Here is a 23,327-nt window from a genome sequence, read left to right as displayed (position 1 = left end):
CATTCCCAGCCTCCTACAGATGGTTCCCCCAGCCCTGACCACCCTGCACGCAAAGTTTAGGCAGCCCAACAATTTTTGCACCTTCCTGAGCTCCAATTTACGTTCCTCAATAACAGATGACAAAAATGCTGAAATCTCCTGCACTTTCTCCACTGGTAATCTTGCTACCATCTCCATGGTGTCAATGTCAATTCCCAAGAAAGTCAGATTTGTACTAGGACCTTTAGTTTTGTCAGGTGCCAATGGCACACCAATCTTCTGACCCATAATCTGGAAAGAGTGCAAAGCCTTTTGACATTGTCCTGTGTTCTGAATGCCAATGAACATGAAGTCATCTAAATAATGACAAATGAGGTCATGACCACTAATGTAAGTAAAAGGCCAATGCAAGAAAGTGCTGAAGGTTTCAATAGTGCACACTCTACAGAACACCCCATGTAAAGAATTTTATCAACATAGAATACCCCTTGGAAGTGCATGCCTAACAGTTCGAAGTCAGAAGGATGAATGGGTAACAGTCGAAAAGCAGACTGTATATTACTTTTAGCCAACTGTGCAGCTCTTCCAGCTGACCTGACTAACCTGAGCGCATCGCCCACGGAGTCGTACCACACACTAGAATCCACTTGTGATATTAAGTCATTAACTGAGGAGCCCTTAGCCCATGACAGGTGGTGTATCAAACGGAACTACCCAGCCTTCTTTTTAGCACCACCCCCAAGGGAGAAACAATCAAATTATGCATTGGGCCATGAACAAAAGGCCCATCAACTCTGCCTGCTTCTATCTCTGACCGTAGCTTCTGGTGCACAAGCTTTGGAAACCCCTTAGCTGACTTCAAATTGTCAGACCACCTGTTCTGATGGGGACCCTGGCATCCTATCTTAAACTCGTCTTTGAACCCCTAAAAATAACCTGGATGCTGCCTCAGTGTTGGGATAGTCTCCCAGCCATTTTGCCAAGATCTACAACCTAGTTGGGTTATGAGCCCTTGGATACAAATTAGAAAGCCTGAGCTCTTCCCCTCTGCCCCCTTCCTTGATCACCAAATATCTGACCTGTAAAACATTGTGTGAGGGAATGTTTGCCACCACATTGGGAGCACTCATGCTTGTACCTGCAGAATTGCCTACTGCAAAAACCTCTATTGAAGTTCCAACAGGCCCCGAAAACAGTTGTTTGCCCCCTGCCACTAGACCCCACCCCAGGCTGGGGGAGACGATACTGAAAGGGCCGATAAGATACTGGTAACCCATTTGCTGTATGAGTGGTAGCAGGCGGCTGAGAAGACGCCATCCATTGTAACCACAACTCTGGGTCTACGTCGTCATTAAAAACACTCATTCGGGCTCTAAACTCCTCACCATATGACAACCAAGCATACTCTCCAAAATAACTCTGAGCTTTCCTTCTGATATCCATGTACTTGAAAATCACTACCGTTCTATCCTGATGCTTCTCACAATAGATGCTAGCATAAATAAGAAAGGCAGATGTCCAGTTTTCAATTGCTCTCTGCCTCCAGCCGCCATCATGGAAGCCAGCTGTGTGCAGCCTATCAAGCTAGCCAGGTTTACCAAAGTCCTCGGCAGAACCGGCTCACAGAGCCAGTGCATCCAGGTTCGGCTTGAGTTCATGAATAACAGCAACCGATCAGTTATTCGTAATGTGAAGGGGCCAGTCGGTGAAAGAGATGTCCTTACGTTACTGGAATCTGAGCTTGAAGCAAGAAGATTAGGCTAAAACATTGCATTGATTTAATGATCCTGCTACCAACTTAGACTTGAAGAAACATCGGATTGTTTGATATTCAAAACGCGGTAAACATTTTTGGGGGAATAAACTTGTTCAGTTTGAAGATGTAAAATTGTTTTAGAGACCCTGGGTATCCTGCCCAGTTCCCATTCCTCCTCCTTTGAGCCTTCTTTGGCCTGAATATCCCGATGTAACAGCTTAAAAACATCCACAAACTCATGACGCCAAATTCAGCTTTTGGTCTTCTTTTGGCATGCCAATCCTCATGTAAGGCAGTTTTTTGTGAATATTCTTATCTTCCTCTACTGTGTCTTTGTCCTCTTTTTCCACTGCTTTGTCTTCCTGAACAGCCCCCCGCCCTTACCTCCTCCTGAAATGTACCTTGATGCCCAGCCCCAAGAAAATCCTTGCCCAAAGCCTCACCCCCCCTCAACTTCAATAGACCTGGTGGATTTTTGTGTTTGTCTCCCCTGTTGCCAAACTGTCCACCAGCCCGCCTTACCTTTTGGCAACTGAGATGCTCTCTTCTGATATTCCTGTGTGTCATCTTGTTGTTGACTGACAGATGTAGATTCCTGTACAATTGCTCGGTCTGCACTTGACTTCTGCAAAAGACTAATTCAACTATTTTTCCCTGAGACACCCCTTTTTTCCCCAACAAAATTCACAAACGTCTCCCCACTGTCCCCACAATCCCCTTCTCTCAATTCACCTTCTTCAAGGTCATCACTTTCATCATCACATACCAATGATTCATCATGTCCCCCAAAACTTGCCCCACTTCCCCCTGGCATTTCCCCATCACCAACTCCTCCATCACAAAACTTTGAATGAATATTTTTTGTAGCTTTTGTTTTGACAGCATGAGAGGGAAAATCCACTCCAGATCTTCCTCCCTCAGATACCCCTCTTGACGGAGTCACAGTGTGCCATGTCCGCCACCCTCTGATGTCAGCCGATTTCCCTGTAGAAGAAACTGGCACTCTGCCCTGCAGGCCGCTCAGACCCAACCGTTCCTGTTCACCTGATGGACCTTGCATGCCCACAGACCTAATACCATGATCCTCTCTAGACGTGTCGCTACTACCCACCCATACCCACTGACCTCCCGCACAGTCCTTGGCAACTCTCTGAATCGGCCCACCCATGCTCACTCCCTGCTGTCCAATCAACATGGCAGGGGAGACCAACTGCCTTGCAACCTGTCCTGTGCCAACCTTCTGCTCAAACCGGATGCCTGCACCACCCACTTGCTGGGACCAGATAGGCAAATGTACTGCCTCTGCGCCATCCAGTAACTCAGGCTGACGTCCACCCCCCCCCCACCAGGGACCTGCCCTATTAGAAACCCTCCCTGGCCTGGACCTCCACCGCCCTGAGACAAACCCCCATGAGTGCCAGCAGGCAAAACTTCACTAGCCAAGGCTGGGGGGTATACATAAGGAAATGCTGTGGCAGGGCTCAAAAAATAGGTGTGCCCTTGCACATAAGCAGTTTTGCTTCATCAGCCATGTTGAAACCATTATGTGAAATCCCAATGGCTGCGGTCACTTCCTGGCACTGGCTCAGCTTAACAGCTGTCACCACTGTGCTCTTTGTCCGCCTGCCCCTAGTGCTTCTTTTCCCAGCAACTGCCAGACGGCTCAGGGTGCCTGCCCACAGCCTCCCTGCCCAGCCAACAGGCCAACGCCCTCTCCTCACGCCCACCGCAGTGCTCCACTCGTCTTCAAAGACGGCAATAGGAGCTGCTGCGTGTGGATCCGCCTGCACTTCCTGGCCCACCTTGACCTGCTCCTGAAAATGCGGCTGCTCCGCCGAGCTCTCCTCTTCATCCACCAACAGTGGGGACAAGCAAGCAGCCACCGCCTCCGTGACTACACGTGCCTCTTTCCTCGTCGAGCCCGTGAGCCCTACCCAGGCCTCACTCAGGACACCAGGCATGAGCAAATTGTCTCTGCCAACCTCGCAGAGCACGCGGAGAGCCTCCCCAACCTCCTTGACAGTAATTAACCACCCAAAACCCGACAAACTGAATTCCTCTCCTCCTGCCTTCCTCGGGCACAGTGACTTTCCCGCCCGCCAGCCCTCTGTAAATAACCTTTCCCCAGCCTCCCTAATTGGGCCTGTCTTCGCACCTGGGTGGCCGCTCCATTATGCGAAACAACCCAGGGGGAGACTGGCTCGCGCCCAGCTCCCCCTGGGTCCCCCCATATTCTTATAATCAGAATTCCAAATGTCCCTAGATCTTTTAAATGTTCCTGTCACAATTTTAGGATTAGATGGAAAGGTTTTTTCAACTTGGCTCTTTGATGACTTCATGGAAAAAAGCAATGGAAAAGCCAATAGATCTGACCTTATATATGTGTTTTAGGTATTTTGGGCTCAACTCTCTTAGGAGGCAAAGGGACAGTAATTTAGTTGTAGAAAGCCTGTGCGAGTGCATATTTTGACTTTGTAGCTGTAAATTCAAGAACATGTTATCATGAGGTAAAGTAAATGAATGCACAGGGGCAATCATTGAGCAGCATTGTGCCCTCTTGATAGTCTAAAGCATCTAAGTAGCACCAACCTTCAAAAACGAAGCAAAACGCAATTCCAATTTTGTCATTTCATCAAAATGCATATATCAAACAACACACGAGTTACACCTCATGTCAAATCTGCAGTCTAAAAAGTGCTCTCTGATTCCCCATCACAATAATCTTGTGGGAACACAAAAGAAACACCATGACTATCCACGAACTGCTACCTGTGATGCACAGGAAATGGAAACCATCAGAGAGACCTAGAGAGGATGAATAATCTACATCTCTCTCTTATGGGGTGTACTAATGTGATTAAAATGTTGATCTTGCCCAAGTTTTTATATTTTTTTCGTTCTATCCCCTTGGTCTTTGAAGCTAAGTGGTTTAATTTGCTAGAGAATGTACTGAACAGGTTTATTTGGGCGCATGGGAAAACCAGGCGGGCCTATAGATATATGTCTCTCCCAAGAGAATGAGGGGGATGGGGGGCCCCTGATTTTAGGCTGTATCAAATGGCTGCAGCATTACAGTATATGCAGGGGCTAATTGAGGGTGGGGGACTCGACACAGGGGTTACGACCATGTCCACGGAAGTCTACTCTGTAGTAATGGGGACAGAGGCAGAAAATAATTTCTGAAATAGAGTTGAGTTTGGATACCATAAAAGGACTAGATTCAAGACTGTAGTTGCAGCATATAGGATATGGAATGCCTTCCTAAAAAAGACGGGGCTGGGAAGATATAATAGGTATGTCAGGCTTTATAAGAATAAATCCTTCCCTGCGGAAGTATTCGCTGATTCGACAATGGCGAGTTGGGCACAAAATGGGATAGTACAGATTGGAGATTTAATGGATGAGGAGGGGATAGTCCAGTTTGTAGACCTCACCCTCAAGTATGGTATTGGGAGAAAGGACTTCTTTAAATACCTACATGTAAGGAGTTTTCTATGTTGTAAGCAGGGTGGTAGCATGGGGTTTAACAGTAATGAAATACTGGAGAAAGTAAAAATAGGAGGGGACTGTACAATTAGATCCTTCTATGCATGTCTTGCAAAAGGAAAGATAGATGATATGGAAAAAGTTAGTAATAAGTGGGTTTGAAAAACTGGGGGGGGGAGCCTGGAAGCTTCCAAGAATCCTTGGACATGGGTCGTACCATCTTGTGTTCGGGTCCCCTGCAATCGCAACATTACAAGACTTTATTTTCATTGTATCACACCCCCGCTAGAATAGCAAAGTGGGGAGGCTCCGCTGGCATCACCTGCCCTCGATGCAATGCAGTGGATGCAGATATAATTCATATGTTTGCTACCTGCCCCCAGCTGTACACCTTGATTAAAAATGTAGAAGATTTTCTTGGTAACACACTTGGAATACGAATACAATTGACACCTATGAGGATTTTGCTTGGGGGAGACAAACAGGATGGACCTGACCACAAGGAATTTATGTTTATGGCCATCGCAGTGTTAAGATTGACAATAGCAAGAGCAAGGTTAGATAAGATACCCCGGGAATGCAAATATGGTTGGCAAACTTATTAGCTAGCTACAACCTTGAAAAAGCAATTTATGCACGCAAGGGGAAAAGGGGAAGAAAGCTAGGGCTAAAAATCTGGGAACCAATAGCGAAATGGAAAGAGAGCATGGCACTGCAGGATAATGTAACATAATATGAAATATAGGTTCTATCAAATTTTTCTTTTCTTTGCTGCTTAACTTGTGCTTTATTTTGTACTGTTCAATCTCAACCCAGATAATGTAAATTATGAATCTAAAGATGTTTTGGCAATGTACAAATGTATAATATGAAATACAATGTGTATATTGAGAAAATGGGGGAAAAAATAAAAATATATTTAAAAAAAAACATAAAAAACACTTGAAAGCCAATGACTGAAGGAGGCAAACCCAAGTCCACTTTTCTCCTTTACTTCGAATTGCTTTTTTTTAAACAATTGCTCACATAAGGGTGTAAAGTAGTGATTGCCGTCTGTGGCAAGACAAAAAAACACAAATAGGACATTTAACAAATTGCATCATGTTTGTTTGAACACCCTCATGGCCACATGCATCAACCTATTTAGGAAGTGCAAACGGTGCGAATCGCAAAATTCGGCCGTTTGCTATTCCCAAATAGGTTTTTGGGATGCATGAAGCATTTTTGGTGAAATCGCTATTTTTAGCGAATTCAAAAAATGCGATTGCTTTTGAGGAATCGCAAATTTGCGATTCCTTAAAAGCAATGCATGATTAATTTTAAAATTGCGAATTCGCAATTAGGGGGTGCAAACCTCATGGTAATTTGCGAAAATGTGTTAAAATGCTCTAATTTGCATTTCAAAACACTGTCATGTTACAGACACACATGTCCTTAGGACATGTGTGTTTGAAACATGCACTTCAAAATATATTTCAGGGGTGCAGGGGGGGTCCTTTGGACCCCCCCTGCACCCATGGAATGCATCAACATTTTGCGAATTCTAATTTGCAAATTCACAATTTCCATTGATACCTATGGGCCTTTTGGCCCATCGGAATCAATGGGAATTGCGAAATCGCAAATTAGAATTCGCATAATATTTGCGATTCGGTAAAAATTGCGATTTTTACCGAATCACAAATTTTATGCACTTTCAATCATGCATCCCGTTTTGCGATTCCTTATTTGCGATTCGGTAAAAATCGCAAATTAGGAATCGCAAAACCGGACTTTGATGCATGTGGCCGCTAGTGTTATACCCTCATCGATAAAAACCAATCCTGGTAAGACCAATAAAGACCAACCACTGAGGATCCCCTATAGCCACTGATAGTGTCAGATAAATTGTGCATTAATAATAGCCATCTATTATATATGTATTGAGAAAAATAGGGAATTATTTGTTTGCGGTGCATCTTTTCCTCTTTTATTCCATCAGGAACTGACATCCCAGCAAAGACTCATACTTCGACTTGGAATCTGGTAGAGATCTCTGGACAGATCACAATTTTGTAATGAGTTCTTCATAAACGGGGCCAATCCCCTTTTCTCAAAATCATGGTGAGGCATCAGAAGCAAAGAATCTGTCAAGGCATGACACCTGTGGTTCTAGGCCAGGAAGCAGCTCTGTCACTGCCTTTCCTGACAGATGCTACTAGCTAATCATGGAAGACTCCTCTTAATGACTGCCGTGGCGGAACTCTCAGAGTGGTTCAGGATTTGCAAACATCTAGACGGGGGCTGAGAGTGACATCTAGCAACATGCTACCTTTGGGCCTGATTCACAAAGGGCCTCTGAACTCCTGGCAGATGCCCCACAGTCTTGGGGAAGTCTCTGCACTTGGGCTGAATCTCTGCAATGAGAACTGACCACGTGGCGGACATCTGCCACAAGTGAAGAGGCCCTTTGTGACTCAAGCCCTCAAGCCCATAGTGTGCAACATGCGCACAACTTTCCTCTCTCCGCAGACAGCCTCTGGTAAGGCCTCAGCACTGATGAGACACAAACAGTTTATATTGTGGTCTTATTTATGAGCCCTTTGCGACACTTTTGCGCTGCTCTTTACAAAGTAGATGCATCACTTTATCAACCCCTGGGCCACATAAAACCTGCGTTGGAGTATAATGTATGCAGGGTGGGCATTCCCTGCAAGAAAGCATCGTAGACGTGGTGCAATGAAATCTACCAGATTTCACTGCGCCACTACTAGGATGCCACTGTGTTAAAACCTTACGCTTGCCTCATAGCAGGCAGAAGGGTGATACAGTGCAATAAGTGTAGGCCTCCACCATGCAGTGCTGGAGTTGTGTCATGCTTACAACACAACTGCAGCAATGTGTGAGTTTTGCGCTGATAGATACATCACGATTTCTGACGCATCTGGAAATTCTTGCGACATTGAACACCGCACAGTACATATGGCACATACATGATGTTACAAGGAGGGTGCAGTGAAAAGTGTTGCAGCACTGTTTTATCGCAGAGATGCAACACGTTTCATAAATTAGGTCCCTTTTTTTTACAGCGGCATGGTGATTACCTATGTTGATTTCTTTTGTTGACCTCATTAGAGAAAACAACTGCAGTGACTCCACATGACAGATTTTGCATCTCCCCCACCAGACTCCATTACACAGCCTGGTGAGGAACATGCAAACCCTCCCAGTCCCCTTCTGAGCGCCGATCCACAGCGCTAAAACCAATCACAACTCTGCATTGCAGCTTTGTGTTTGGCTACGGGGATGCTGGTAGGGCAGGTGCCTCATGCTTCTGGCCAGGACAGCAGGAAGATGTTGAGGAACAGAGGACAAACGAGATGCAGCGCCCGTTTCAGGTAAGTGTTTTTGTTATGTTTTCTTTTTTTTGTCGGCCCCTTCGACCCAGCACCCGGGTCCGGTAGCAGCCACTACGGTCACTGACTCTAATCCAGGGGGTAGTCTTACCTCCAAGGACCGAGTTACACTCCTTTATTTTTCAGGTTGGCAGTGGACTGTATACTCAACTGCCGCTGTGCCTGCCGTGTTTCAACTTCCTTTCAGATGTTCATAAATACTAGTATTAAAGAACAGTCAAGGATTACGACTTAAATTGACACCCAAAGAATTGATAGTAGCATTCCCTAAAGGAATGCTAGAAAGGACATTATTCACAACAGTACGTGGGGCACTAGTGGCCGATGTTGGGGTGAGTAAACTGGCGGTATAGTGATTATTCAACTTTAGGTTTTTTACTTTTGGGTATAGGGGCTAATATTGAGTACACAATTATTTTTGCTGGGTTCATTGTTCTGGACCACAACCAACGGTAATTAGCAGCATTATGATGATTAAATAACGTTTATAGCTAAAGACTTGCCAGCAATTCAGGAGACAATCGACTAGTTTGGTGAGTGACACCACTCGGCTAATAGTTTTGTTAGGTGAAATCAGAATTGCCACTACTAAGACACCTGTCTGTATACATACTGACAGGTTTGTCTTTTTGCTTGTTACGAGGCAACAAATAGTTTAATGTGTTTGATATAGGGAGATCTTTTGGGTAATATATTGGAGAAGTACAACAATGTATCTCTGTAAAATGATGCCTCTAACATATCATCATTAGTGATTAAAATCCAATGAGGTGGCCAGTCCACCTTTCGGTCCCGTTTATATTTCAAATGGCCGAACTTGTTGTTTGCATCAATAGATAGTGCGTAGTAAATTTTTTCCTATTGTATAGAATGTTGCAGGATACTTGCCAAAACATCTTTTATCTGTTCTCCTGGCAAACTCCTCTCCCACAGCTCCGTTGGCAGGTTAAAGTCTCCATCCACCAAATCCGTTAATGACCAGTAGTGATTCGCCACCTCTTTTTTATGGGTTGTACCAGCTACCAAATTTCTTCCAGCTTATTTACAAGTCCAGCTCCAAGGCCATCAGTACGACTCCAACTTAGCATTTGTAAATACTTAAATCTCAAAAGTTGGCCACCGAACAAGTTTTGACACTCTTCCCATGATATTAGATTACCTTCCGGTATCAACTGCTTCAAAATAGTTATTCCTACATCTTTCAGTGGATGCACCAGACAATCCTTTGACCATTCTGAGGACCCTGGAGAATCAAAGATAGGCACCATCCCACCGAAATAACTGATTTTTAACTCTTTCCTAACTTTGTGCCAGGTTATGGCTAGACTATGGAGGGTCTTTAAACTTACTTTTTAAAATAATCTCTGATCTCCAAATTTATGGATAAAACCATATTCTCTTACTATTATGTCTTTTAACATTTCTGTATACATCTTCCCTGCATCTGAATCATCTGGTGTTTTAAACAGCCCTTTCCCACCTTTTAAAAGAAACACCGAGGCGTAGTAAGTTAAATCTGGCAATCTTAGACCCCCCTTTCTCGTATTGTCATCTGAGCTTTTTCCATGAGATACGTACCCCTTTAGAGGCCCATATAAAAAAAATATTTTAAACTTTATTTTGTTTAACCATTCATCCTTGAAAGACAACGGAATATTCTTAAATTAAAACGTACGTTTTGGGAGGACTATCATTTTGATGATGTTAACTCTCCCATAGATGGATAAAGGCAAATGGGACCACCCTAATAATAACTTCCCAATGTCCTTTTATATCTTTTGATAGTTTTTTTCAGCAATTTGTTCAATTTTCTCGGTGATTCTGATACCCTGATATCTAATTTCTGTTTTAACACTGCTATCTTGTGTGATCATGTTCCAGGCCATAATAACCATTTTCCCTTGATTAATTTTGTATCCCGAAATCCTCCCAAACCCTGCAGCCAGGCCATAGACATTTGGAAGTGCTGAACTGAGATTCGAGGTGTTTATCACCAGGTCGTCCGCGTATAACCACACTTTCTTCTGCCAACCCCTGGACTGAAAAGGAAGTATCTCCTCATGTTTCCTAATTTTGCTGCCAAGGGTTCGATATAAAGGTTAAAGAGTAGTGGGGACAGCTGGCAGCCCTGTCTCGTCCCTTTAAGGATATTGAATTTCTCAGATAGCCTCCCATTCATTAATATTTTTGCAGTGTGGGTATTATAGATTTGTTTTATTGCTTTGCAGAACGGTTCCCCTAAGTTAGAAAGACTCAAACTTCATGCAGGTAAGACCAGTTAACTCGGTCAAATGCTTTCGTTGCATCTACTGTAATGATCGCTAGTGGAACCTTGTCTACTGAGGCTAAGTCAATAGCACCCATGAGGTTGTAGGTTAGATCTCTAAGATTCCTACCTCGTACAAACCCTTTCTGGTCTTCGTGAAGGAGTGCTCCCACCACCCCATTCAACCTCTCTGCTAATATCTTCGCGAAGATTTTATAATCAGCCTTTAGCAGCGATATGGGTCTGTATGAGTCACAGCAGTCTGGTTTTTTATAGGGCTAGAGAATCAGGGTCACTATAGTATCATTACAGGAAGAGGGTATCTCTTCACCAGCATCAAAGATAGCTGAAAACAGTTCGCTCAAGGTGAGCAAGAGTTACTGACTTCATTTCTTAAAGACTTCTAAGGGTAGACCGTCGGGTCCGGCTGCCTTGCTGGATTTTCCCGATTTTATGGCAATTTCTATTTCCTGCTCGATTATTGAGTTGTCTTTCTGAGGTTCGGAAACTTTTTGTGGTAATTCTTGATCAAACCACTCTAGGACTTCCGTCCTGGTTGTACATAAATCTTCTTTATAAACTCCTTCCAAGTATTTTAACATAGTATCCTCGATGCTAGTCCCTACTGTAATCGGACTTCCAGTGGTCCCAAAATTGAGCTCTTTTATAACATTCCTGGCCAGATCACAATTCGCCTTCCAGGCAAGTAACTTACCACAACCTTCCCCATAGTTGAAGTGAGCTTTACTGGTTTGCCACCCTTCTTGCAGCCGCCTTTCTTCTACTGATGACAGCTCCGTTTTAAGAGTTTGAATCGAAGCTTTTCCGGCTTCATCTCCCACTTCATTTTGCTGAATTTTATGTTCCAAGCTCTGAATTTCATTCTCTATACTGAGAATTTTCGCCCTACGCTGTTTATTTTTGTAGGACTGGGTAGTCCTGCCCCTCAAAAAGGCTTTGTACAAGTCCCAAACAATTCCTATTGGGGCACTTCGCCGATTATTAAGAAAAAATTCCTGGGATTTCAAACCAAGTTGGTTTATTACCTCGTCGTCAGTAAGCATAGACCGGTCCATGGTCCCCCTACGTTGTTTTTCTGCCGTTGCGGGGACCAGTGTCAACACAACTGCAGAGTGGTCTGACATATGTGCTCCCACATGGTTTACATTACAAACCTGATCTTTTATATTATGGTCCACCAAAAAAAAGTCTATTCTGGACTGGTGTCCGAATTTTTTCTTGTTAAAAGTAAAGCTTTTTAAGGCTCCCTTCTTTTCTCGCCATATATCACACCATCCAAAATTCTTTATAGTGTTTTTTAACAGAGCCCTGGATTTATTATGTGTTATACTTCTACTTTTGGTTGTACGGTCAAGATTACCATCTAAGACTACGTTAAAATCGCCTGCCAATATGACCGGCTCGGGGAAATCCAGCAACTCAGATAGCAGCTTACTAAAAGGCATGGGGTCGTCAATATTGGGCCCATAATAGCCTACAACAGTATATATTTGGTCACCGTATTGAACTTTTATGATTGCCCATCTTCCATTTTTATCCACCCTGCTTTCGATTAACACCAACTAAGGGTTGATCTTTATCAGGATTGCCACCCTATTATAGAGATTCTGTACCCATTTCCTGCTTTTGAACAGCTCCCTCATCTCATCCCCCGATAGGTGTGTCTCCTGTAATAAAATGATTTGGGCAGAGGAATCTTTTAAATATCGTAGAATCCTTTCACGCCTATGACCCCTCTTACAACGTTAACATTCCATGATAGGAATTCTATTGCTGGCTTCTGATTCACTGCCATTCCTTTTCTATTTTGTCTTCAATATCCATGTTGCTACTGGGGTTTCGATCTATTACAAGGACTTCTTTTTTTTGTTTTTTCCCCCTTGCTCCCACACCCGTGCACCAAAAACTACCCGTGAACCCCTCCCCATCTCCCTTTGGGAAACCCTCCTGTTTCTTCCTAATTGCCTAAGCCTAGACCTGGAGAGGCCCTGGGTTTCGGGGAAACATTTTATAATACATCACATACCCACTTAAGAAATATAATAAACTCGTGTGCCTGTGTACCATATCATACTGAACCATCTCATCTATCCACATTTATCCAACTTCACCTCCTGATATGGACCTTAGGAACCCTTCTGCCTCCTCAACCCTATGAAAGGTATGCATCCTATTGTTAAGCATTACCCGTAAACTAGCTGGAAATTTAAATGTTAACTGTGCTGTAGCGCCTAAGGTCTCGAAGAACTCGATCAGATTCCCCTTTTCCCATTGCTTATTTGCTGTCATTTGCGAGATATCTGATCGGATCTCGGAATTGATGTCATCAACTGTCAGGAATTTCTGTTTCAACGCCTTGAAGTATTTCTTCTTAAAAACTATAGGTATGAAAATTCACCAATATTTTTCTTGGTTTACCTGTATTGGCATTCCCTCTGTATGGGTCTCTATGGACCCTTTGAATATCCATACTGAGTTCTTCCTCTGTCCATTTGAGTTGTAGCCTATAATAATTCTCTTGTCATCAGCAGTATATTGTGTTAACCAGCTTCTGGTTTCTCACTGTATTGATACAGTACTGTTTTCATTGTCTTTTATGCTTTCTATTGTTTTACTTATGTAGTGTACTCACAACTCCAGCTAGACAGTCACATCTTTATTTCAAATATAATAATGATGTTGTACTGTACCTCTGGTCACACTACCACACCCCCTGCGATTACTTAAATCCCTACGCACATCTACCTCAGGAGGCAAACGTTGTACTGAAGACTAAGGTCCATATTTATGAAGGGGGTTGTGTCACTTTTGCACCACGTAACATGATGCTTGCACAACGCACAGCCAAACTCGATTTAGCAAGCGACCCAAGTCCACTTTGTGTGGCCCTAAGTGGCTTGATAAAATCAGCAGTGCAAGTCGCTGCATTGTGTTACTCTGCCCTGGGATGGCATTCCATGGGCATTGCGTGGGTGTTCCTATGCAACTCCCACGTATTTTTGTAATGCAGTCTCAGATTTACCATTGCTGGTAGACCTGGGAATGCACCAAAAAATCCTACATCGCCCCAGGTGAGGTGTAACAAGGAGAAAAATCTTCATTCTGCAGCACACATATATAGAGGAATATGCTTCAGGGGATTGTTTATGTGAAGGAAGCAGCCCCTATGTGCATAAAAACAATCCTGCATGCAATGCAGGTGCATTGGCGCCAGGCACCTGATTGTGCACCAAGGCTGGGGAAAAAATAGGAATGTGCTGTATTGTAATAAATACGGCACATTCCTGCCCCTTCCCTGTGACGTAGCGCAGCAAAGACGCTTGCTGAGCTGCGTTTTGTTACCTTTCCATAAATATGGCCCTAATTACCTAGAGTCCTGGTGAAGGAGAAACACCAGTTTGCTCAACCCTGATACTCACTGCCTGTTTATCGTTGTGATTAAACCGTCTTGGAGAAGAGCCTGACGAAGCCTGTTGATCAAGGATAGGATAAACATGAAAAGAGCCTTGCATTGCTATCAGGAAATTATCATTCCAAAGTGGGCAATGATGGAATGGGCATGGAGGAAAACACAATCGCTCCCAATGTAAAAGGGATTTCCTCAAGGAAGGACAAAAGATTGAGTAGTTCTTGACACCAATGGATTCTCTACCTTCAAATCTGATATTGTCAGCATTGGGCCTAAAGATTACATGGACATGAAAGGTGTCTTCATTTACATTCATTTCTCAGACGCTCTAGATGTGTTTTCTTGTGTGTGTTGTCACTGCATCTGAAGTCTGCAAAAAATGCAGCTGTGCCTGTATGTTGTCTGCCTGCCTGAGTCCGCCCCTAATTGAAGGTACCTGGCCCATCCTGCCCTTGACCGGTCTCTCACCAACAGTCTTCTGTGTTTCCCAACTCTGAATATGGGGTAAAAGTAACACTTGCATTTACAGCATTTGGAAATTAAATAGGCATTACCTTAAATGATACATAAAAGGCTATTGTTGCAAATAATGCATGTCTGTATGCCCTGTCAAAAAGATAGACCTATTGGCTTTGCCGGTGCATATCTGAAGTGAAGTTCACAGTGCCAAATCCCAGGCTTTCGGGACAACAGCAATGACTTCCATCTTTCTCCCAATGTGGCTGTCACCCCTGGCCTTATTTGCCCTTTAGATTAGAGATGCACAATTGCTTTGTAATTACACCAGCCAGGGCATAATTCATTCACAAAGGGGCAGCTGTCACGGTGCCCTTTCTGCAGGGCTTGCATTTACTTTAAAAATGGGTTTCAGCACAGAAGCAGACAGGAAAATAGCGATCTTTTACAACTTAGACTTGATAACCATTCAGACAATATCAATAAAACTGAACAACGAATGGCTGTGAATTACTCACTGTGAAAAGCGATTGTGTGTTTCAAATGAATAAAAGGGTAGCTGGGGTACATTAGATGTAATACATTCTGCGTGTTTCGTCTGACAGAGAGAGGAAATGTGCTGATAAACAAGGGACTCCACAAGAAAAATGGAAACTAGACAAATACAAGATTCACAGAAGCCACTAGATAGGGTAATCTTTTATTTGGCTAACAAAAACAGAACAACGATGGAATGGCTGAGAACTCGTTTAACTTGTACCACTGAAACCCTTTCCCCTGACACATTGGTATTTACGGCAGTGCTCTGTGGTTTCAAGGCTGAGCCTGGGGAGGCATGAGCTGCTCTGCGAGGCATGCTGTATTAGAGTATGCACTTGAAGCTCCGCCCACTCTGCGCCCATATTTTCCATTGGCTTGTGTCTTTGTCCTTTGTAAATGATGGCTTCAATTTGGTTATCGGTCTGTTAGTCCCTTCTTAGTATCGTCTTGTCTTCATTTGTAACCTCCCATGAGAACTGGCCCTTTTACTTCTGTTGTTACACCTTCGGTGTTAATTAGTCTGTAAGTACTTTTTCTTTAGTGATTTGTGTCTTACAGCAGGTAGGACGTGCTTTGCATCAACATTCAGGGTGCCATGCATGCCTTCACTTTCCAAACAGCCGGGACAATGGAGGCCACTTCTTTGGAATGCCATAGGTCTCGCATTTAGGAGAGTTTGAGCTATTGGCATTGTAAATGACAATAGCTTAAACTCTCGCAAATGCGACACCTATTGGTTACAAATATTTTTTTTGTCAGTTGTTTCCAAGCGCCCCATGATACGCTTGAATTAATAGAGGCCACGCCCGTTTCTTTAGATGCGGCTAGTCTAAAGAAAGGGGCGTGGCCTCTATTAAGTGCAGACGCTACATGGGGCGCTTTGAAACAAAAAATATTTGCAATTTAATAGGTCTCACATTTGCTAGGATTTCAACTATTGACATTGACAGTGCCAATAGTTCAAAGTCTTGTAAATTAGAGACCGATCACATTGCAAATGCTTGTTTTTCTTGACATCCCTCCCACCAATAACCTCGTCCTAAATGAACAGGGAATTCAAAGTCAGGAGCTCATGGAGCTGGGGCCCAATCCTAGATTTAAGAGGTTATTTACTAGGGTTTTATGCTGGTGGGCGCGTGACCCAAAGCAACACAAAGCATTTCATTTATTTACATAAAATTATAACAGCCTGTGGGTACAGCATAGTTCTGAACAGCACCCACAAGCGCCCATGCACACCTCAGTAAATCTAGGCCTCCGAGTTGTGCAACATTATAACTAACATCTGACTTGTCATGAGCATGTGACCTGGCTCAGCGCCTAGCTGCGAACCGTTTGTAAGACCTTGCACTGTCTAAAGCGCATACATCTAACACTAAATTAATGCATGAGCTGCAGACAGCACTGGTTGAAAAATCGGTTGTACTGATTGCTTATCATCTAAACAAGCATTTGCAATGCAATAGGCCTCGCATTTGGGAGAGTTTGAGCTATTGGTATAGTAAGTGACAAATAAAAGGCATAGTCATTTTCAATGCCAATAGCTTAAACTCTCACGAATTCGAGACCTTTTGAATAGCAAATGCTTGTTTTTTCCTTCTGTCGGAGAATGAGCAGAGAGGGGGATGGCGAAGAAACAGGGAAGGCAGGTGGGAGGGTTGAAGAAACAAGCAAGTGGTGGGGAGAAAGTAATTAAAGCGAGCAACGCAATGGTCAGGAAAAGGGCGGAAAGAAAAACAAACATATTTAAAAGTAGTGCTTTCATGTACCTGTATCTAGCTGTAGCATGTAGGTTTTATACTTTGACTTGAATACTCTGGTGAATATTTGATAATGACATGCACACTCAAGGCAGGAGGTGGTGTTGGGTGTAGGGAGGGGGAAATGTGAAGTGGAAGGAGTGCTGCAGATTGGAGAGAGGGAAAGGAAATAAACATTCTGAAAAGCAGTGATCCTATTTATTTATTGAGGCACTTATTTTAGCATGTAGCTGCTGGCCTTTACTTTTGACACACTGTGTGGCATATTCTCAAGGAGTTATCGCCAAATTAACAGCACATTTTCGCAGCCAAAGTAGCGATAAATGTATCACCCCATCCACAAGCTGGTGCTAACAGCCCATAGCACCAGTTTACCTCCGATAGCAGCCGCAAAAAACATCGCCACAGATGACCCCATAAAATATCGCTAATGAGATGCAGAGTAGGCGTTCCCATGCAAAAAGCCGCGACAACACCACTCCGCAACATTCTCAACAACCAGCCAGATCTGCGATATGGCCACAAAACATGCAAAGAGGCGCGTTAGCAGCTGTAAACTAACACCTGCTCTGACCTGGTGGAAAGTCGGACCACAGCCTGCACCAGAAAAGGGAGCCAAGGCCAAAGCCACACCTGAAGGGCAACAGATGCCATGGAGCCACTGATCATAAAGGCCGGACACCCAAGAGGGCCACAACACCCACCACCACCATGCCCAGGACGCCCCACACCCCACACCCCCAGCCAAAGACATGCCACATCAACTATACAGAATCATGTACCGAATAATCCACCTGATGTCACACAATCTCATCTGGTGACATGTGTGCGTCGTCACAAAAATGAGCATCACACATTCAGATTCGAATCAACAAATGAAAATGTACTCAAAGAAATACAGAATAGGATCGAAGACATATGGCGGCTCCCCTCGGGACAATCCGTAGGTCACAGCCTGCAAGACAAACATCATGATATGAAGGTGTGTCCTGCGCACATCAAGGGACAGAGAGAGAAAAGGAGAGAGAAAGAGAGTGAGAGAGAGATAGATGGACAGAGGGGGAGAGAGAGAGATAGACTGACAGAGAGGGGGAGAGAGATAGATGTACAGAGAGAGAGTGAAGGAGAGAGAGATAGATGGATAGAGAATAAGAGAGAGAGATAGACGAACTGAGAGAGGAAGAGAGAGAGATAGACAGACTGAGAGAGAGCGAAGGAGAGAGAGAGAAAGAGAGGGAGATAGAGATAGACGGACAGAGAGGAGGAGAGAGAGATAGACGGACAGAGAGACACATATAACAAAAGAGATGGACAGGAGAGAGAGTGTGTTGACACTGCGCACCCAGGCCACACTGCCCACCTTCTGCCACTGGTGTGTCTCCAAGCATGTGCCGGCATGTACTGCAGTTCACCAGGTCCCACATCTGAAACAGATCCGTCATCTGAAACAGAGTCCAGATACATGAATAGCAAAGTAGATACAATTGCACACAACAGCATTGCCTGTCCACCCCTGCGCACCCAGGCAGCTGCACCTCAGCCCGTCCCACCACCCAGCGGTGCATGCCCACTCCTGTGCACCCAGGCCTCATTGCTCCCCTTCCACCACCAAAGTGTAGAAAAGAGGACCCACCACGTGCCGCTGTGAGCCCAAAGCCCGGGCCCGCGGACATGGCACCCTTCACAACATGCAGCCCGCTCCACAGGCCACCAGGACTCACTTTTGGTGCGGGGTCTGGATTTCGCCATGACAGAGGACATACCAGTACACAGGGCATCATCGCAGGCTGCACACCCGCTTAGCCCTTGAGGTGCCACTAACTCTGTGACCAGCAAGGCCACGCTACATGGTGGTAAGCTCCCGCTGTCAGCGGGCTCAGTCCTACACTGTGGTCCAGCAGGGCATACAATACCTGAGCAGTCCAGACCGCCAGGACGGGACATCATCGCAGGCTGCAGACCCGCTCAGCACTTAAGGTGCCTCCACCTCAGTGCACCGAAAGTCACCGTCCCATGGCAGTGTGCCTGTCCCAGCCACAGTGCATCTGATGCCACCAAGTCTGTGCCCCGCAAGTCATGGACCCTCTATGATTGGGTATTGTGGTGCGGATGCCATCATGTCACCTCTGGGCCGGAGGAATGTGATGACCCAGGCCCCTGGACCCCCATGCCTACATGTGCACCACACGGATACACCCAGAGAGAGGTGGGAAATGGTGTAGAGAATGTACACCCGGCCCTTTTTATTGGCAGGGTCACATGTCCTGTGACGCGTGTGCTAGATGGGTGTGGTGTGGGTGTAAACCAGCCATGAGGGAGTGGCTGTGGCATGCTGACAACTGGACCTGTGGTGACCAGATCACTACAGGGAAGTCCTGGCACATGTAGCATTGTTGTTCCCCCCTGTGCGCATAAGCGTAGTGGGCTGGCCTGGTGTAGGCTAGTCCAGCGTAAGGGTTTGAACAATGACACAGTGCACTGGGCGTGGTTCGGTATGGGGCTGGATGAGGAAGTAACAAATGCATGTGTCGCTGTTGTCGCGTCGGCGTCACATGGACAACATGTGACACAAGTCCGACGACATGAGCCACTTGGACATAACAGGAATTCACTGGCCCTACATTCATCCATACTACCACACTTAAAAGACCATAGACACAACACATATGTGTGATTCGGAATGTTTAATGCAAATTCAGTAGAGTGTTACATCTGGAGCAGTACAGAGCCATGCAAACCCCACATGACGATGTTGGCCCATGGAGGGCCAGCCAGACTCCTTCAGGGAATGACAAGTCCGATGGACGAGGAAGATTGCAGTCTGCAGTCTGATTGCTGTGTCATTTGTGATCACACAGAATATAGCAGTGCCTTGAGAGGTCCAAGGTGAGTGCTGCAGAGTGCATAGCGGGACAGTGAAAGGTGATGCTGCACAGGACAGAACCAAGCTGAAACCTGCCATATGGAGGAGATGCATGCTACTGCGTCCTTCTTACCACGAAGGCGGTTTCATCCAAATCTTCGTCCTCAACTATTCCGTGTGTGGGTAGTGCTCGCCTTTCTCCAGCACTGTGTGGCAGTGACACCTCAGGAGCCGGAGGTGGAATGTCTGCCGCACTGTGTGGCACTGACACTTCTGGGGGCGGAGATGTGGATGGAGTGGTAGCAGCAGCAAGCATCAGCGCCAGGCCTCGTGGCAGCATTGCCATGAGGTTGATCTTGAGGTCATTGCGGAACCCTGCTACCACTCGCTAGTGTGCAGCCGTGGCAGCCGCTCTTTCCGCATTGGCCCGCTCCATGGTCTCCATTAACCTCTGCATCTTTCCAAACTCCTGTGTGAAATCGCTAGAGCCACTCTGACTGGACAGTTGGTCTAGTCTCTGAGTCAGGGCTCAAGCAATGTCAGCCTTGGTCCATTGGAAAGCATGGAGCGTATGGCACCTAGTTTGTGTGCCATGCGGTCGAAGCCCACCCGCACCTGTTCAGCCAGCTGCTCCTGGCACCCAACACATGGCATTGGAAGGCCATGTGTTCTTCGTGGGGGTCCTGGGAGGTAGCTGTGGTGGTGGCTGCTGCCTGCTGTGTGGTCTGTGCAGGGGGTGGGGTGTCCTAGTTGTAGCTGGGCTGCCTTGCTCCTGGAGGAGGGCAGCGGAGGCTGTCAATGAACTCTTGGAGGGAGTTGAAGCTGTGGTGGTCCTATTCGTCATCAGAGAAGAGAGGTTCAGGCTGCTCTGCAGGAGGTGTTGATTATCCATCTGTAATGTGAAGGGGAGATGCAGTTTAACAATCTGTTCAGATGTATGCTGTCGCATTGTATATGTTTATATAGAAACTGCATGACTGTGTACATCGTGGCTGTTTGGGAGGAGCTGCCTATTTGATGGAGGACTGTGGATATTTCAACAACAGACGTGTGTGTGTTTGTACTTGTACATTATCAACTCACATTTCCCTGCAATACCACTTATGATTGACCAGTGTCTACACACAGTCAGCACCTGTTGTGTCCTGTGTTCGGTTGTGGACGTGTTTAGGTTTGTGCCACATTGTTGTCAGTGTTGATGTGCTCTGCTTGTAATGTTAGTGCTGCATTTTGGGGGGAGAGGCCCCTGATGCTCTGATTTTGCTGCCCCTTATCCCTTTCTTGTGATGTGCCTTTGAATTCTATGCTTATACAGTGCTGAGATGTTGCATACTTTGGTACATTGGTCTCTTGGTGGGAGTTGGGGGCTGGGGTATGGTTTGTGTGCAGATGTGCTCAGCTCAATTGTGCATGTGTGCTATTGTGCCCATCTCCCCCTATCCCCCCAGTGTCTGGTGCTTACTCACCCTGGTGTTGTTGTGTCCGGGTAGGTTGAGCAGTGTCCGGTCCCCCGACTCCAGCCACCATCTCCTTACTGATGACTGTGGACACCATTTCCTGCATATCGTCCTGCTCCTCCTGTGGTGCTGGACTTCCACCTCCAGTCTACATTGCTGCCATCCGGTTTTTGGCGAGTTTCAGCTTGGTTTTGCGCTTGACGTCAATTCAGCACCTCTCAAACTCTTCCATTGTCCTCTTCAGCACTCCCACTGCATTCACCTTGTCCACAATGGACTGCCATAGTCCATTTGTGGTTGCCAATGACACAGTGGAGGTGTCGAGCAGTTGTTGATGGTGTTCGACCACCTTCGTTATCAGGATCATTTTTTCCTGCGGACTGAAGCGCTTCTTCCTTCTCTTCTTCTCCTTGGTCTACCCTGACCCTGAGGTCCCAGGAAGGTCCTTCGGAGGGCTTGTGGGGCTCTGGTTCTCCTCTGTACTGGCTCCGGCAACAACCATTGTGCTTTGCTGTTGTTTGGCATTTGTTTGTCAGTTTTTTCAACTTTTATGGTAAATTTTCCCGACTGACACATGTGAATTGCAGGGCTGGAGCTGGTTTTTGTATCGCGATTGGCCTCATCGCAGCTTTTTTGCGTTCGCGTTTTGCATTTTTGCGGCGTGGCATTGATTTTACCCCAGTCATTTGGCGCGTTATCTGGAGTATATTGCATGGTGCCGCCATGTTGAGAACGCTTCGTTATCACGACGTAATGTTCCCGCAATGGACTACGATGTTGGAAGTTGCGTTAAGTTACTTTTGTGATGGTTATTACACGTTCTTGAGAATAGTTCCCATGTGGGTGTCTTTGTCCTGTGTCTGAATGTGGCTGTGCAGTGGGGAGAGTTAGTTTTGGCTTGTACACTCATGAAATGCTTAGGCGGGGAATGAGTCGTCGGGTAGCTAAGTCAGCCTCGGGTTCATGCTGAGTGTTGGCTGTGATGTAGCTGTTGCTTGTTGTCCTGAGCAGCAGAGGCCTTTTCCTTGCTGCAGGCAAGAGAGCTCAGATGTATTTAAAATGAAACCGAGTGTAAAAAGTTGGGCAGAATGAACATTTTTACATGTGGGTGTACTCGTCTCCTGCTTACTTCTATCTCTTTCCTGCTCTGTGCCCCTACTTCCATTGTTTTTTTTTCACTTGCAGTACTTACAATTCTTACACTTGAAAATTTTTTGTGTATTTTTGAATGTGCTGCATTGCACTCTGTTGAAAGAAAAAAAATATTTAAAAGTTATTTTATGCAAGATCCATTAAGGAGTGGCATGGTGCACCGTTGTAAAAATAAAAATAATGTTTTACAAGTTAATTTAAGCAAGATCTATAAATGTATGAAATAACAAACATTTTAAAAACAAGCAAAACTGCAGTTGTGGGGGCCTGATCTGAGAGCAGTGTGGGAGTGCAGAGAGCTGCGTTACGCCCCGCTCACCTCCTCTCATAGAAAAAAGCTGATGCTGCCTCTGCTCCTTGTGTCGCAATAAAAAAAAAACAGGCAGGCCACGCAGAAAGAAAGGCGCATGCTGCCATTATGAAACTAAAAGCGTGCTGAAAATAAACACAAGAAGCAGCCGCCAATGCGGAAGCAGCAGCTGCCACTGCTGAAGCACGAGTGCGGGCTGGTTGAATACAACACGATTAATTAAAATCAGGGGGAGGGGTACCACTCTAAATCACTGCTTTAAAGAGGCAGTACTTTTTTGGGGCTGAATGTAAAACAATCAGCCGCCATTGCTATGCGCTCACATAGAATATTATGGCTACTTCTGCAAGACAATTATTAAGTAAATAGTTCTGCTTAAATACTAATAAAAAAGCTACAGAACAAGGACACATGTAAGAGGGCTGTCCTTATGAGAGGAGAGAGGGAGATACTAAGGAGAGACTACTAGGCCTATTG

The 23,327-nt window shown here is 45.3% G+C and overlaps 1 pseudogene; it reads left to right on the top strand.

Annotated features, from left to right (window-relative positions):
- Positions 1–1,533: 1,533 nt before the first annotated feature.
- On the top strand, positions 1,534–1,743 carry LOC147707058 (small ribosomal subunit protein eS28 pseudogene; annotated as a pseudogene).
- The last annotated feature ends 21,584 nt before the right edge of the window (positions 1,744–23,327 follow it).

The sequence above is a fragment of the Lissotriton vulgaris genome, chromosome 6 (genome assembly GCF_964263255.1).
Source record: "Lissotriton vulgaris chromosome 6, aLisVul1.2, whole genome shotgun sequence".
NCBI classification, from domain to species: Eukaryota; Metazoa; Chordata; class Amphibia; order Caudata; family Salamandridae; genus Lissotriton; species Lissotriton vulgaris.
The sequence above is the reverse complement of the archived record's forward strand: the minus strand, read 5'-3'. Positions and strand labels throughout refer to the sequence as shown.